Source organism: Hibiscus syriacus, unplaced genomic scaffold, assembly GCF_006381635.1.
Source record: "Hibiscus syriacus cultivar Baekdansim isolate YM2019G1 unplaced genomic scaffold, ASM638163v2 tig00110933_pilon, whole genome shotgun sequence".
Classification (NCBI taxonomy): Eukaryota; Viridiplantae; Streptophyta; class Magnoliopsida; order Malvales; family Malvaceae; genus Hibiscus; species Hibiscus syriacus.
In genome coordinates this window covers 566223-580219 of record NW_024062919.1, presented here as the reverse complement: position 1 = coordinate 580219, position 13997 = coordinate 566223, and the positions used below count along the sequence as shown (strand labels likewise).

General features: G+C 31.8%; 1 pseudogene; it reads left to right on the top strand.

Annotated features, from left to right (window-relative positions):
* Nucleotides 1-8647: 8647 nt before the first annotated feature.
* LOC120147184 lies at nt 8648-11138 on the top strand (annotated as a pseudogene).
* Nucleotides 11139-13997: the final 2859 nt, after the last annotated feature.

Below are 13997 nucleotides of genomic sequence, written 5' to 3'. Positions count from 1 at the left end.
AAAATTAATTTCGGCCTGACTCACTTACCTGTCCCCAGCGGAGTCGCCAAGCTGTCGGAACCGTCTTTCGGTTGTCTCCCGGAATTGGGCTTCGACTTGAAATAATTGGGTTAGGAGTCGCCACCGACCACTTAAAACGAATTTAGGTAGGTCGGACACCATCCTACCTGATCTGCGTTGTACCAGAAACGTGTCGGGTTCGGGAGTCGGTTACGGTCAAGGAAGGATTAGCACCCTTGAATGTCCTTTCGGTACCAATTAATTTATCGATTGTCTTTAATTGCGAAAATTGGAATTTAAATAAAATTTAAATTATTCGACCCGAATTACTTACCCTTTGATCGGTTGGAATACGGCTGAAACAAAATATGTTAGAAAAAAAACAAAAATAACTACGAAAACAAAATGTTAATATGATAATAAAAAAAATAAGATAAAAAAAGGATAATAAAAATGAAAGAAAATATTAAAAGAAATACCAAAATAATAATAATAATAATAATAAAATGAAATAAAGTAAAAAATAATAACAAAAGGTTGAGTAAAAAAATATTTAAAAGTAAAATAAAATAAACAATAAAAACAAAACTTAGGATCAAATTGGAACAAATTGGGCTTAAGGGACTTTAAACAATGTACTGCACAGAAAGATAAAGGGTTTAGGGCCAATTCACAAGTATGAAAAAATAAACACGGGTTAAATTAAACAATTGGAAATTAGGAGGCTAATTTACAACTGGTGACTGAATTGTAAAACGATTCAAAATACAGGGACGGCGGAAAGGATTTGACAATCCGTAATTGCACTTTGGTCCTTCGTATATAAAGGCTTAAAACCCCTAATTTTCTCTCATTTTCTCATTTCACCCATCTCTCCGAATTTGAGAGAAAATAATCTCTCTGAGGCTCTCTCGCCTGGGGTTGTCCAGCTGCCACCTCCGCTGCGCCGGCCACCACGCCGGCCACCGCTAGCGGCGGCCGAAATAAATCCAAGCCTACCAAAAATGATCCCCTCCACGCAGCGAACACTAACCCAAGCCTATACCCCCAATAACTTCACCGATCGGAGTAGATCTAAAAAAAAACCTCGAGTTTTACCTTCTTCCGACGAGGCTTTGCGATTTTCTTGCTGTTTGGAATGTTCTTGCTTTGGTCTTTCTGTTGCTTCGAATCTCTTTTTGTTGATGTTTGATATAGTTGCGGGTTCTATGTTTCTGTTTTGTTACTCTGTTGGTATTGTGGTATTTTTGTGGCTCTCAATATTTGTTGTTGGCTGTCTGTTTGGTATCACCGTTGATGGTTTGTGTGGTATACCGTTCCTGTGTGATTTCCTGTTCTAGTCGTAGGTACTGTGGTCGTTGGTGATTTATGTGTTCACCGTGGGTACTGTTATCTTGCTTTGATGGACTGGTTTGATGGTTTGTGTTTTGCTCGTTCGTAGTTCGCCTCCCCCCGTGTCGGTCACCGTGGTGGGGTATTTATACCCACCCCACCGGTGGTCTACTCCGATGATAACGGGGTCATGAACGTTACTGCTGAAATCCCGGGATGGTTCAGTCCCGGGATCCTCGGCCAACGTCCGGCCGTTTCGCATGGCTCTTGACCTCCTGATTTTGCGGTGCTGTTGAGGGTTAAATGAAACCCTAGACAACTGCAACCTTGACCGTTGATCTCCATCTTGATCCAACATCTATGAATTATGCGGCGCTGGACTTAGATGAAACCCTATTTTGCTGCTGGGCTGGTTCAGGCCCAGTGTTTGGACCAGACTTGGACTGTTATTGGACATGGACCCTGCACAAAAATAAATGAGAAATAATAAATTAAAATAAAAATAAATAATAATAATATATATATATATAAACGTTTTCAAAAACATATAATATATAAATTTTTAAAATGTTTTTTTTTTAAAAACTATATATTATATATATTTTCAAAATGGTTTTTAAAAATTATATTATATAAATGTTTTCATAACGTTTTCAAAAGTATATATTATATATATTTTAAAACGTTTTCAAAAACTATATATTATATAATTTTCAAAAAATATATTTTCAAATATTTTTTTAAAATTATATATATAAATGTTTTCATAACGTTTTCAAAAGTATATTATATTTTAAAAACGTTTTCAAAAACTATATATTATATAATTTTCAAAAATATTTTAAAAACTATAATATACATATTTTCAAAATGTTTTAAACTATATTATATATGTATTTTTAAAAACAATTTGCAAACTGTATAATATATATGTGTATATATGTATAAAATAAAAAATATGGACGGAAATTAGTGTCTACAATAACATAATAAACAGTACGGTGATCATTTTGTAACTTTTAATAGTGGAGGGACTCAACAAAGCAACTCCCTATAATTAGGGGATTAATTTGTAACTTTTAATAGTTAGAAAACTTAACAAAATAATATCCTATACTCGAGGGATTATTTGTGTACTTTACCCAAAAAGTTATTACTTATCCTTCTCATTATTAAATTATAGTTTAAACTACACGTTGTACGTAAACTATTACTTTTATTCTATTGTGGTACTCAAGCTTTATTTTTTTTCCCAAAATCATACTTAATGCTTAGTTTAATTTTCAATTTGGCACCCATTGTTAAAAAATCAACAAAATGTATAATGTGGCTTTTTTTCAATGATGAAGTGAATAATTTTATGCTGGCACGTCAATAACATTGTTAAGTTTTTAGAAGGGGTACCAAAATGAAACCAAAACTAAACATTAGGTATGATTTTGGAAAAAAAATAAAGTTTGGTACCAAAACATAACAAAGTAATGGTTTTGGTACTAAACTTGTAGTTTACCCTAAATTATATCTATACACTTTATGTTTTAAAATTTATTATTAATTATATTTTTATTCTATCATTTTCTTAGAGTAATAGAAAAATAAAAGAGATTCCTAATTTATACTAGAATACACATATTCACTTGGAATTTTTTTATGTTATATTTATAGTAATATATGATATCAGTTGATATTTTAACAATCAGATCAAAAATTAAATTGCTCCGATTTAATTTAATTGAATTTAAAGTTTAATTTTTATATTTAAAAATTTAAAATTCAACTCTAACACATATTTTAACAATGATAGTTAAATTATTTCGTTAAATTTATGAGTTATATATTCCACAAGTTCAACAGTTATAATATATGACACGTATTTTATATAGAAAAAAATTAATATTCATTGAACATTTTGATTATTACATTTAAAGAATGATTAGACAATTTTTGAAATTTTAAAAAATTATCTTTAAATGACATAATTTGAATTTCTAAATTTTATATTTTTCTATATGTTTTTAAAATGATATAATTCGGAGAAAATACGAATAGAGTATTTTATGACTCAAAAATTCGGAGACCTGTTTTTTTACAAATGCCCGACTAGTGGATATTAAGTCTTCACATGTCAAGACACATGTCATGTTTTATATTATTCAAAAAATCATGAAATATCGATTTTCAACTATTTCGACTCTGATATAATATATTTAACCTAAAGATTTACGTAGCATATAAAAAATTTTAAAATATGATACAAAATAATATATAAATAATTGAAGACAATAGATGTAAAGTAAAATAAAAAGAATCCACTAGGACTTTGTTTTTTTTTCTTTTTCTTTTTCTTCAGGCCTCCCCGGTTTCACGAGAAAGGACAATGTCATTATGTTCTGACCCAACATGAAACTTCTGCCATGTGCTGTTGTCTGTCATAATTGTGATAATGCAATTTCTTTTGTTTTTTCACCTCAATTTAGATTTAAAAATTTGATAAGATAATATGACGGATTTTTTTTGTTTATATGTAGGGTGAGAATTATTTTGTTATATTGTGTGATTGTTATGGTATATGTTGAAAGTTATTTAAATGATATAACGTTTTTTTTAATTGTATATAATCTAAAAAATTATAGTGTACACATATTATATAAATACAATTGTTAAAATTTAATATATTTAAAAAAAATATTTTCTTTAGTTACTAAGACCAGTCTATGAATTTAAATTTAAAATTAAATATGATATTTAATGTTATTTTATTATAACATCACGTGCATGATAATTTCTAGTAATTTTTAGATATTGAAAATTTATTTAAGTTTGTTTAAATTTTTTAGGGTAAAGTATATAAATAGTCTCCTAAATTTTAGGACGCTTGTATTTTGATCACCCAACTTTTAATTGTTTGCAGTAAGGTCTCTGTCGTAACCATTTGCTGACGTGGCACTTAACTGCCGTTAACTTTATCCCCATTCTTCTTCTTCGTTTTCTTTTTCTTTTCCCGTTCACCCCACCTCCGGTCAGCGGTGGGTCACACCGCCATCATCATCGTCACCAACGTTGCCTCCCAACCACATCTCGACCCTCGATTCATACCCATCATCCACCATCTTCCCCAAATCACGAAAAAATCGTTCGAACACCCATGCTCGATCTATGTCGTCATTCGCTGATGATCATCATCGCCAGTACCAGTAAGATCGTCGCCCCATTCTGATCAAAACCTCGCTAGCCACTCGTCGAGACTCTTATCTATTCGTCGTGGAGAGGGCCCTGATTCTCGTCAAAAACCCTTAATTCCCTTTTCTATTTTGATCTATTTTCGACTGACAGGGTTGTCTATTTACCACATCACCACCACCCGTTGAAGTCCTCACACCATTTCGAGCAAAACACAATCGATCGTGGCTCCTCCTCATCGTCCCTCCTTCGTAGAGGTAAAGAAAAAGCAGGCGGATGAGGAGGAGGAGGAGAATGAGAAGGGGGTAACGGCAGTTAAGTGCCACGTCAACAAAATCTAACGAGAGAGTACTTCAGGGACCTTACTGAAAATGATTAAAAGTTCAATGGTTGTATTACAAGTTTTAAAAGTCAAATGACCAAAATGCAACGAGACAAAAGGCGAATCCTTCTTTCAATTGGGTTAGGACAAGTCAGATCAGATTTTTAATTTTCTAATATGATTTGAGAGATATATTCTTCGTCCGAATTCAATTCATCTCAAATGGTTGTGATGTTATACCAGCATGACATTTAATATCAAAATCCACCTACGACCCAACCTTAACAATCTTAATCTTAAAAAAAAACAATCTTTTAAGCTACCAAACAAAATTATAAGATTTTTTTTCTTATTTATCATATAAATTTTATCTTTTTCATTATTCTTTCACCTGTTATCTTTAATAATTTTATTCAAACCATTAGTTTAAATCATTATATTTTTTCTACATACGAGGTAAATACAAAGTAGTATATATTTAAAATCTCTCACCACTTTAATAATGAACGTTCATATCCTTACATATACCATGTTCGATTGTATATAATCGGATTAGTCGAGCAAATCATGATGCCCATCGTCTCGCTTTCTTGGCAATGAAGTGGCAGTCGTCAACTATATTGCGCCTCTGCTGTGTTCTCTGGTGAGTTTCCTTTCCCTTATTTTCGGACCAACACATAATTTTATATTAGAAGATAAGTTTTTAAGAAGTTATATTAAGAATTTATAAATACGAGATTGTAAAACTTCAAGGAATACGAGACTAAATTATTAACATAAAATATAAAAAAAGAATTAAATAAAAATTTCAAAATTTTCAAAGAGTGCGATTATTTCCAACATCCCTTTGATCTATTCGTTTATACTTCGACTCAATGCCTGCATTGAAAGCACCACAATAACATTGAAATTTACAGTGATCTAGAGTATGATTTGTTATGGGAGTTGTGTGTTAATGTTTAGGTATGACAAGAGGAACTGGGTGGCAAGCATGTTGGTGCCTATGTAAATCTGGTGGTAATTCCAGTAGCTGCTTTTTTGCAAAGTGGAGAGGGATCGTGTCTGGTACTATTGTTGAATCAGTTCGAGTTTTTTCCGATTAGGGTTCATTTTCATTCGAGTTATTTTTTATTTGGTTATTTTTAGTTTGAGTTATTCTAGGTTCAGGTATGTATTAATTTAGCTAATATTTTGTTCGTTTTAAATCTGTTTGATTTATTTCGAGTTTTAGGTCAAGTTTAGATCTTTGTGTATCGGTCTATATTAAATCTTCGATCGAGTAAATCAATTTGAGTAAACGAATTCGGATCAAATTCATCAGTCTATATGCATACACATATGATATATTTACTTATTTATAAAATATATAATTGAATTTAACGTTTTTAATTAAGTGATCACTTTAATAGAAATATATTTATAAAATTCTAATAATAATTGTTTTATATCTATAAGCAATTACCATTAAAATAATTGATTTTATTAATTTTAGTTGAATTTAATTTTATAATATAATTTTTTCTAATTTAAAAAATTATGGGCAAACTACACGGGAAACCACCAAACCATGGTTTTCAGAATCGGACCGGTTAGCGAACCGACCATGCTACTGGTTCAACCGGTCAAACCTGTCCGACCGGTCGGAAGAACCGGACGACGTCATAATTATTTAAAAAAATAAATAAAAATACCAAAAATATTTAATAAAAAATAATTTTTTATATCACAATTCATATTCAAAGCAAGTCATAACATATATAAGTTAAAAACCATAAAATCAAGTTAAACAAAATGATTCAAATTAACTACAACATAATATTTAAGGTAAAATATATTAAATAATAAATATAATTATATAACTATAATTAAAAAATAAAATTGGGGCTAAAAAAATCATAACAAAATGATATTGTTTGGTTTAATTTTTTTTTAAAAACAATCCCACATGGTTAAGAAACATAGAAGATCATCCCAACTAACTTCTATAAATAATAGAGGTAATTTAGCATTCAAAATCATGGAGCATTTTGGTAAGCATTGAGTGAACTATTCTTTTACTTCAATCAAGCTTGAATTTTAGGCTTCAATCGAGCTTCTAATTTTTTTTTTAGTTCAAATCTTTTCGAGTTTAAGTTTCAATATTATATTTCGAGTTCGAGTTAAACTTCATAATTTTTATCTCGTGAGTTTGAATCGAGTTGAGCTTACTTTTAAAATTTTCAAGTTCGAGTCGAGCTCAGCAATACTCGAGTTCGATTTGGCTCGTTTGATAAACGATGTCGTTTGATTTAATTTTTTTTAAAAAAAAAAACAAAATTGACGGTTTTTTCCGATTTTCAGCCGGTCCGATTTGAACGGTTCAGTGGTTCTGGCCAATTCACTAGTAGCGGTTCAACCGGTCTAGATTGAACCGGACTAGGCAACGGTTCCCGATTGAACCGGCCGGTCCGGTCCGATTTTCAAAACAATGCACCAAACTATGGTTAAAAAACATTTTTGACCACCAACGTTTCAATTTGATCAATTAAACCACTAAACTATTTAAATCTCCTAAGTGATGGAGTATGCATCAGACCACTGAGATAAGGTTGTCATTTAATATAATTTAGGAAAAATAGTATATATCTTGTATCTTAATAAACACTTTACTTAAATTTATAATATTTTATATTATTAACTTTTAATAATATATTTCATTTTTGTCTTAACTTATAAATATGTTTTATTTTAATTTGAATATAAAAATATATGTTTTTATCTTATCTTCACTTAAAAGTATATTTTGTTATTGTTTTAACTTAAAAAACATATTTAATTCTTATCTTAACCTTTATTATTTTTTAAATATCTTAACTTAAAATATATTTTATTCAAGTTAAAATATATTTTGAAATTAATATGTTTTAAAAATTATATTTTTAAAAGTTAAGATAATAATAAAATATATTTTTAATTTAAAATAAGAATAAAATATATATTTTAAGTGAAGATAATAATAAAATATCTTTTATATTAAAATAAGAATAAAATAGATTTCTAAGTTAAGACAAAAATAAAATATAGTTTTAAGTGAAGATAGTAATAAAATATTTTTTATATTAAAATTAGAATAAAATAGATTTATAAGTTAAACAAAAATAAAAAAAATATTTTTAAAAGTTAAAGATTATAAAATATTATGAATTTGAGTAAAGTGTTTATATATTAAAATACAACATATATATTATTTTTTTGTCTAAATTGTATCAAATGATAATTTTGTCTCAGTGGTTTGTTGCGTGCTCTATCATCACGAGGTTCTAGGTTTAAATTCACTTTGTCCATTTATTTTTCATTTGAGAGTTAAATTTATTTGATTTTATTAAAATTAAAATTAATATCAAATTAAAAGATTAAATTATGTAATTATATCAAAATAATTTAACTGTCACGTTATTTATACCATCAAATATTAATGATATATGACTTGATTAAAATATTTAAATAATTAATTTTCAAATATTAATGATATATGACTTGATTAAAATATTTAAATAATTAATTTTTTAATTAATCAAATTAAAACGTTGATGATTAAAATGATTTTCAGGCGTAATTGGTGGTCCCTATAATTTACCGAAAATTTAAAAGTTCTGGCATCAAATCAAGAAATCCGACCTCACCGTCTGTCTATAAATTCATCATCAGTGAACCGACTGACAATATCAACGGCCCAATTGGTCCTCATTAGATGACAACTGTTGAAGATTCTAGATCCTTCCATAAACTCAATTTCAATACACCTTTGTTTTTTTGACCTTTCTCTTCTCATCAAACGCTCCAAGCATTTCTTTAGATCTCAACCGTCCATTTCCTTCCTATATCAATTCTCGCCACTCACGCCTCGCTTCCTCTGTCACTAGCCGCCTCGCTTCAACGCTCCTTGTGTCTCTCTCGCGCCTCTCACTCATCGATTCAAGATCTGTTAGTTTTCGTTTCTCCATTTTGAAAATACCTCATTTTCTTTCTTATGATCTATATTTTCTGGGTATTTATTGGGTTTTTTTGTTAATTTTGTAGGGTTTGATCTGATCAGATAGAAATAGCAGAAAGATGTTTGGGAGAGCACCGAAGAAGAGCGATAATACCAAATACTACGAGATATTGGGAGTAGCGAAAAACGCTTCCCAAGATGATCTAAAGAAAGCTTATAGAAAAGCTGCTATTAAGAACCATCCTGATAAGGGCGGCGATCCTGAAAAGGTTAGTGTTTTTTCGATTGATTATGTGTTTACTGATTTGATTTTTCCTTGTTTGTTTTGATTTTGTTTTGATCGGGACCACTTATGAACTGATGTGTTTTTTAGTATATAATTTGATTTGATTTGATTTTTTTGGGGTTGAGAATTTTGGGGGGGTTAGGGTTTGTTTAATTATGTGTTGTTTCAGTCGTGTAGAGCTTAGCTTTGTTTGATTATTTGCATTGTGTTTCGGAATTCAGTTTAAAGAGTTGGCTCAAGCTTATGAGGTGCTGAGTGATCCGGAGAAGCGTGAGATTTACGATCAGTATGGTGAGGATGCCCTTAAAGAAGGAATGGGTGGCGGTGGCATGACCCGTTTGATATCTTCAGCTCCTTCTTGGTGGCAATCCTTTTGGTGGTAGGACATTGAATTTAAACTTGTCGATTTACATTTTTGGTGATTGGAACGTGTTCATTTATCCTAAAACCGGGTTATGTGTGCAGCTGGTGGAAGCAGCAGAGGCCGAAGACAAAGAAGGGGAGAGGACGTAGTCCATCCCCTCAAAGTATCTTTGGAAGATCTTTACAATGGGACATCAAAAAAGCTTTCTCTTTCACGGAACACAATTTGCTCAAAGTGCAAGGGGTTAGTGTTTGAATCAGATGATGTTTGTGGTATTGCTAGTTGTTAGTCTAATTCGATGTTGTTCTATGTTAACGGAAATTGTTTACATTAATATTTTGCAGTAAAGGGTCTAAATCAGGTGCACCAATGACATGTTCGGGTTGTCAAGGCTCTGGACTGAAAGTCTCCATCCGGCAGATTGGTCCTGGGATGATACAACAAATGCAGCATCCTTGCAATGATTGTAAGGGTACTGGTGAGACCATTAATGACAAGGATCGTTGCCCACAATGCAAAGGTGATAAGGTTGTGCAAGAGAAGAAAGTCTTGGAGGTCGTTGTTGAAAAGGGTATGCAGAACGGACAAAAGATTACTTTCCCAGGAGAAGTGATGAAGCAGTAAGGCTAATTATCTCTTAAATAAGACTGCAATTTCTTAATGAATCCGCTGCTTTCTAGCTGTTGCTAACTTGGTTGATTGTGTGAAATTTTCTCTTTTGCAGCCTGACACAATCACTGGGGACATTGTATTTATCCTACAGCAGAAAGAACATCCAAGATTTAAAAGAAGGGTGAAGACTTATTTCTTGAGCATACATGACACTCGAGGCCCTTTGCGGCTTTCAGTTCATAATGACTCATTTAGATGGCAGACAGCTCCTAATCAAAACCCAACCTGGGGAAGGTTAAGCCTGGTGAGGAATTTTCTTTTCCTGTAATGATAAATGTCTTTACAGTTTGTTAATTTAACAGTTGTGTCATTGGCCGTCGATCTTCATGTGCAAGTATCTAGCTATCGACTTTTTTATTACCCGTTGATATTTATCTTTGGAAAGGCTGTTCTAGCTGTATCTAATATCAGTGTTTGTTCCCTTTGTTTAACATAGATCAATACAAAGCAGCAATAACGATGAAGGAATGCCGATTTATCAGAGGCCGTTTATGAGAGGTAAACTGTACATTAAGTTCACCGTTGATTTCCCTGACTCCTTGAGCCCGGACCAATGCAAGGCACTAGAGGCTGTACTGCCGCCCAGGAACTCGGTTCAGCTAACTGACATGGAGCTGGATGAGTGTGAGGAAACCACTTTGCACAATGTTAACATGGAGGAAGAGATGCGTCGGAAACAGGCACAAGCCAAGAGGCCTACGAGAAGATGAAGACATGCATGGTGGTGCCCAGAGGGTGCAATGCGCTCAGCAATGATAAAACCGAACATCCTAGACAGATGGGGGTTTCTGGCGAATGAAATGACCAACCGGCCTGAATTGAGAATAAGATGGCATTCTCAAAATTGTTGTGCTTCGTTAATCTATTTTTAGTGCAAGCTTTTGGTAATTGAAATGGTGTTATAGGCTTTGAAAGCTGATACTTTTTTAAGTATGCAAAGATTTAGGCTTGGAACTTGACTTTAATGTGTGGTAATGCAGCTTTTATTTCCTTTATGATGGAGTTTATTCTATTTAAATTTAGAATATTCTTAAGGATTGTTTTCCATATTCCGGTAAATGAATTGAATGTTCAGCGAAAAGTTCATGAACTGTGCGGTGGGAAGTTCGTTTATGTGCGTTTATTTATTAAATGAACAAACATGAACAAGATTTTTGTTTATGTTCGTTCGATTATGTTCGTTTACGTTTGTGAATGTTTATATTCGTTCGGTTATGTTCAATTATTTTTGTTTATGTTCGTTCGATTATGTTCGTTTATGTTTGTTTATGTTCATTCATTTATGTTTAATCCAATCTTCTTAAATCAATTTTGGTGATCAATTTGTAAGTATCTTAAAAATATTAATTAATCTGATATTCTGATGACCAACTCTATAATTAACTCAATTTTATTTGGAGATTAAATCTAATATGTTAACCCGTGAGACACTTCACACATATATTCATTTTTTCCTTTTTTTTCCCAAACTCTAGTGTTCACTAGAAAGTGGAGACGATCACTGAAAGCTTCAAAACAAGTTATATTATAGTGAAATCTGAAGTTTTACATGTATATTTTCATCTATTTCTCTGTTTTATTTGACTTAATAGTTAATATGTAAAGTTATTGCGGGTATCTTCACATCTAAAACTTAATAAAACATCATACTTCTTTCTAGAAATAGATGAGAAAATAAAGGTAATAATCGAAAGTATATGAGCATCAGTAAAGAGAAAAATATATAGAATTTGTCAGAAAACAAAACAAAGGTTTCTATGTAATTTCTGAAAAATAGTGTAATAGCGGAAGTAATGAGTTTTACATGAAGAACCCATTAATAAGTAGAAAATACACTTTGACAATGAACTTTTGTGTTCATAGTTCTTGTGTGACATTTAGTTGTGGAGTAGACTTTAGGTACGTTAAAATTTTGAATGGTGGTTTAGCAATAATATCAGTTACGATATGTAGCATCGAAGAAATTTCAGATCTATTATTGGCTTGTAGTTCAATTTGTACCGTTCGAAATCTTCATGCGATTAAATTTCTACTCTGTTAACGGAAATGACCATTATTAACAAACCTCACTAAAATCTGACATTGATGTTACAAAACTTTTAGCCGGCGAATTTATTAAAATAACGTAGTGAAAAATGATTGTTCATATGTAATAATAGACCACTAAGATAAATATTATATCGTTAAATTAAAGTCGTGTGAATCATTTAATATATTTAAAAGATCGATCGAAATATTTGATATATTCATACATTTCATCACTGCTAATCAGCTCTTACGCTATTTATCACTGTAGATTTGGTTGATTTGTATTGTCGACTATTTTTCATGTAAGAACAATGGAAGGTAGAGTCTCTAACGTTTATATTCGTGTTCATTTATATTTGTGTTCGTTTATGTTCGTTTATTTATTAAATTAATGAACATGAACAAATTATATTCCTTAACAAACGAACATGAACAAAAAAAATTGTTCGTTTATGTTCGTATTTATTTATGTTCGTTTATTTATTAAATGAACGAATTTGAATATACTTTCATTCGTGTGCGTTCGGTTCGTTTACAGGAATACCGTGTACACTGCAGTTTAACAAATACAGGTACACTTCTAGATATTTTGCTGTTGGGATTAAGGTGATTTCAACATATGTCAGCATTATACTTTAATGATGTGATATTACATTGGTACTTTAACGAAACTTTATTTTAAAAACATTTGATAATTATTAAAGAATTGAAAATAAATACATATAAGAAAATTATTTGAAAAATATGGTTCATGAATGATTTTTTATGTGAAAATGTTCCAACTTCAAAGGTAGTTATTTGAACAACCTCGTGTCCAAGAGAAACGAAGACAAAAGTTACTAAAAGAAACAAAGAAGAGATGCACATCATTGCCGCTGCCTAACGATCAAAGATGGACGCAATATTCTTCCTGTTGCGTTGCCCTCGTTCAAGGAGAAGACACTGAGTCTTGGGTTTTTTCCTTAAAAATTTACGTTTACATGTTGTCACCAGGGAACGACTATGCATTATTTCAGACCGAGGAGCCGGGATAAAAGCAGCAATGGACTCTTGGGTACAATGTATAGACCTCCACATGTTCAACATCGTTATTGTGTCCGTATATTGCTGCAAACTATTACGGAAAATACAGAATAACGATGAACGTCAGTTAGTCGTGCGGATGGGTATGTTACTTTTTCCCAATTTTTCTATCAATTTCTTATTACTTATTTATACTTCATATTAACTATTACATATTCCTAATGGCTTAGGTTACGAACTCTTACCTCAAAGTTTGAGTCGATGCTACAAGAGCTGTTTGGCAAAAATAAGAAGGGGTGCGAGTACATTATGGACATCAGCAAGAAATGTGGACAAATGCTATGACGGGGGGTATCGCTATGGTCATATGACAACAAACTTGGCTGAAGCAATAATTCAACCTTAAAGGGGCGCGTCATTTACCAGTCACGGCGTTGGTCAAACGACTTATTTTCGTTTGGGTCAACTCTTTGCAAAACTCGGTGGACAAGCTCTTACTTGGATGCAAAACGGACATATTTACCACCCAAGACTAGTAGCCGATTTACAGAAAAAAGTGGCTACATCAAATGGGATGTTAGTTACAAATTTTTCTCGCACCCGTGAATTGTTTCGTGTAACCGAAATGCCACGTCCGCTGCAAGGGATTGAGCTAACTCTTTCAGAGTTAATCTGCAAGAGAGGTGGTGCGATTGTGGTTTCTTTCAAGCACTCAAATATCCATGCTCTCATGTCATTGCTGCTTGCTCACATTCGCATTTGGACTACAAAAATTATGTTGATCCTGTATACCAACTTTCACAAGTTTTCAAGGTAT